Raw genomic sequence first — 4,130 nt, 5'->3', positions numbered from 1 at the left:
CATATTGTTTTATGGAGCTTCCTTTGAACATGTGAAATTTCTACAATTGTTTTTTAAGTACTATCAGTTAATATTAGTGACAAAGATTAACATAGATAAAACAACTCCCGTAGGGATCAAATATTCGATTACTATAGATAATGGGCTCAATGGATGAGTTGTGGGCATGACTCCTTACCAGTCAAATACTTGTGATTTGATCGGTGGAAGGAAGACTAAGTCATGCAGGGTGAGATATGGTAATAGAAAGATTTTTGCAATGTTAATGGGTGGAAATGTCATATTTGTCTCTTGGAGGTAGAATTACCATGATCAAAGCTACTTTGGCTAATCTCTCGGCATGTTATCTCTCTTTATTTAGATCCCTAGCCACAATCATATTCAAATTGCATAAAATGATGTAAAATTCTTGTATAGTTATTTATTTATGTATTTATTTTTGGGTGGATGTGTGTGTGTGTGTATGTGTGTGTGTGTGTGGGGGGGGGGGGGGAGGGGGGAAGATGATTGGAGGTATGCTTACCTGAAAGACATGAGGACCAGGTTTAGCAAGGCTTAAATTAGTGACTGCAAATCTTGTTAGCAAAATGGTGGTGGTGAGTAGCATCATGGGACATACATCTCTAGAAGATGGTTGTCTTTAATAAATATGACACTGATGTGAGTGGTTTGATCATGAGGAGGAGGAAAATAAGAAGGCTTTCAATGGTGTGGAAAGAAATAGAGAAAATTAGACCTCTCTTCTTAGCCTATTCTAGAATGCTTGTTGGTGATGGAGGAAGAACTAAATTCGGGTTTACTAGATGGAATGATGAATATCCCTCAAAGCTGAATTCCCAGAGTTTTATAATTTCGTGCCTCGTTAAGAATGTGGTACATGGGAGGAGTGTAACATTAAATTGGGGCAAAGGAGGTTTGACTTCATGGTGGCACAATAATTCTTTGAACTTTTGAGTATTCTATACATCCACTTTCATTGTTCTAAGAAGGGAGACATATTGGTATGGGAACTTAATCAAGTGGTATGTTCACACAGTAAGGTCACTCTATGCTATGTTGAGCAGGAATAGGTCATCTAATAACTTGTTGGGAGTGACTAAGGTCTAGATTTTCAAAATTCCACATCGCGTTAAAGAATTTCTATGGTTTGTGGGCACATAAAGCATTACTATTGACTAATTGACGAAAAGAGGGATGATCATAATCAATAGGTGTATGCTATGCATGGAGGATGCTGAAACTAATAATCATATATTTCTCCATTGCCTTTTTTTTTCTAAGAAAATGTTTCTATGCTTCTCCTACAACATAAAAGATATACTTCCCCCTTTATCCAGCCGTCCTATGTAGATCAAGTGAGCCATAAATTATTTCATCTAGATTCGACGACTTAGAGTATTTTTTTTTTTTTTTACTAACTATATGACTATGAAATTTTGTATGTGATGTCACCTTAATGGAGCGCACCTAAATAAAATATAAAAAAAATATTTTTGATAAAATACAATGACCAAAATATGTTTGAAATTTTCAGGGGTATTTTTTCATTTTATTTTATTGGGAATTTCTTTTATATTTTTTATAGGTGCAAGTTCAAGATAAGATTGGACGCCCAAATTTCGGTGTCAAAATGTTTTGTACAAAAAAAAAAAAAATAATATAAAGCATGACATTGTGATTGAGGCTATCTAAGCCGTCCATGTAAAATGGACGATTGGATAGGGAGAAGTATAGAAATTTTATGTTATAGGTGAAACCAGCGTTTTAAAAATCGCCGAGTCGAACCGGACTCGCCCGGTTCGACTCGGAATTCACGAAAAAGGGACCGGATCGGTTCAAAAACCGGGAATCGTCCGGTTCTAGAGAGAACCGGACGATTCCGCACAGTGACTCGCCGATTCACTGTGCGGAATCGGCGAGTCCGTGAAGAACACGGGTTGCACAGTGTTCTTCACGGATTTTTTTCAAATTTGTCATTTTTTGATCATTTTTTTTGTTTTTTTCGGCACGTGATCTGTTTTTCAGGCTGTAAACAGCTTTATTCAGCTTTTTTAACGATTTAATGGTGGAAAAATTGGTTGTTTTTGGATCAAGAAAAATTCGGGGTTTAGGGTTTCCGCCATTTTTGAAATTTCATGCCAAATAGGGCATGAATCTTTCAAAATTTGTTGGCATATTGATCTTAAAGCTGTGAATCAAAAGATTTTGTTACTAATTTGTGAAAATCGTTGAGAAAAACAGACTTTTTTGGAGATTGAAGGCTTCGGTTCACAAAAACAGGTAAGAACTTTGGGTTTTTTTGTTTTTCCGCCATTTGATTTATTTCATGGCATATTTTGAACAAAATGAGTTCAATAATTAGGGTTTTTAATCTTTATTGTGTCTAGTATGATTTAAAATTTTTAATTTTACGTAATCTGGTCAATTACAGCAAGAAATTTGATATGAACAGTGAGATGTCAGGGGAAAAAAATTCCGCTGTTTTTTTTTTTTTTTTCCGCCTTTTGATTTTGTTTTCATGATATATTAGAAATAATGTGTTAAAAATTTAGGTTTTTGATTCCTTATATTGTTGTTTATCAGAAAATATAGTCAATTGGATGTAATTTATTCACTTGGAGGTGAATTTTTGAGTTAAAATCGCTTATGTAAAACGACTCTGTGAAGAACAAATTTTTTTTTTTTTTTTTTTTTTTTTTTTTTTTTTTTTTTTTTTTGTAGCTCATGATAGAATTTTTTGTAATCTATGATCGAATTTTTTGTAATCCATGATCAAAATGTTTGTTTTTTTTTCTTGTAATCCATGATCGAATTTTATTTTTTATTTTTTATTTTTGTAACCCATGATAGAATTTTTTGTAATCCATGATCGAATGTTTTGTAATCCATGATCGAAATGTTTGTTTTTTTTTGTAATCCATGATCGAATTTTTTGTTTTTTGTTTTTTATGTAACCCATGATAGAGTTTTTTGTAATCTATGATTGAATTTTTTGTTATCCATGATGTAATTGTTTTGTTCTTTTTTAGTAATCCACGATCGAATTTTTTGTTTTTTTTTGTTTTTTTTTTTTGTAATGCATGATCGAATTTTATGTAATCCATGAACGAATTTCTTGTAATCCATGATAGAATTTTCTGTAATCCATGATCGACTTTTTTGTAATCCATGATCGAATTTTATGTAATCCATGATCGAATTTTTTGTAATCCATGATCGAATTTTCTGTAATCCATGATCAACTTTTTTGTAATCCATGATCAAAATGTTTGTTTTTTTTACTTGTAATCCTTGATCGAATTTTTTGTGTTTTTTTTTTTTTTGTAACCCATGATTGAATTTTTCGTAATCCATGATGGAATTGTTTTTTTTTGTTCTTGTAATCCACGATCGAATTTTTTGTTTTTTTATGTTTTTTTTTTTTTTTGTAATCCATGATCGAATTTTATGTAATCCATGATCGAATTTTATGTAATCCATGATCGAATTTTTTGTAATCCATGATCGAATTTTTAGAAAATTTATGAATTTTTTTTTTTAATCCATGATCGAACTTTTTGAAAATTTGTTAATTTTTTTTTTAATCCATGATCGAATTTTTTGAAAATTTGCTGTACTTTTTTTTTTATTTCTTTTTATCCATGATCGAATTTTTTGAAAAATGATGATTTTTCGAAAAGATGTGAAAATCGTGATAAAGTTTTGATTATCATGATGTATTAAACATTTAAACCTAATTTTTAATTTTTATTGTTTGAGTTTGCTGTAATTTTTTTTTTTTTTTTTTTCATGATCGAATTTTTTGAAAATTGATGATTTTCCGAAAAGATGTGAAAATCGTGACAAGGTTTTAATTATCATGAGGTATTAAACCATATTTTAAATTTTTATTGTTAAAGTTTTTGTTGAAAAAATTGTACGTTGATGGATTATTTATGCAAAAAAATGCATGTTATTATATTTTCAATACAAAACTGTATTTTTTTTATTTGTTGTTCATGGATTTTTAAGTTGGAATGACTGATGTTAGCCGGCTCTTTGAAGAATTGTTTTTATTATTAATTTTTTAATGCAAAAAATGTATGTTCTTGATAATTGAGTTGTAGCCATGTTTGGAGCTTGCATTTTGT

This window comes from Amborella trichopoda, chromosome 8 (assembly GCF_054954075.1).
Source record: "Amborella trichopoda isolate Santa Cruz 75 chromosome 8, AtrichopodaSantaCruz75HAP2 v2.0, whole genome shotgun sequence".
NCBI lineage: Eukaryota > Viridiplantae > Streptophyta > Magnoliopsida > Amborellales > Amborellaceae > Amborella > Amborella trichopoda.
This window is presented reverse-complemented; position numbering follows the sequence as displayed.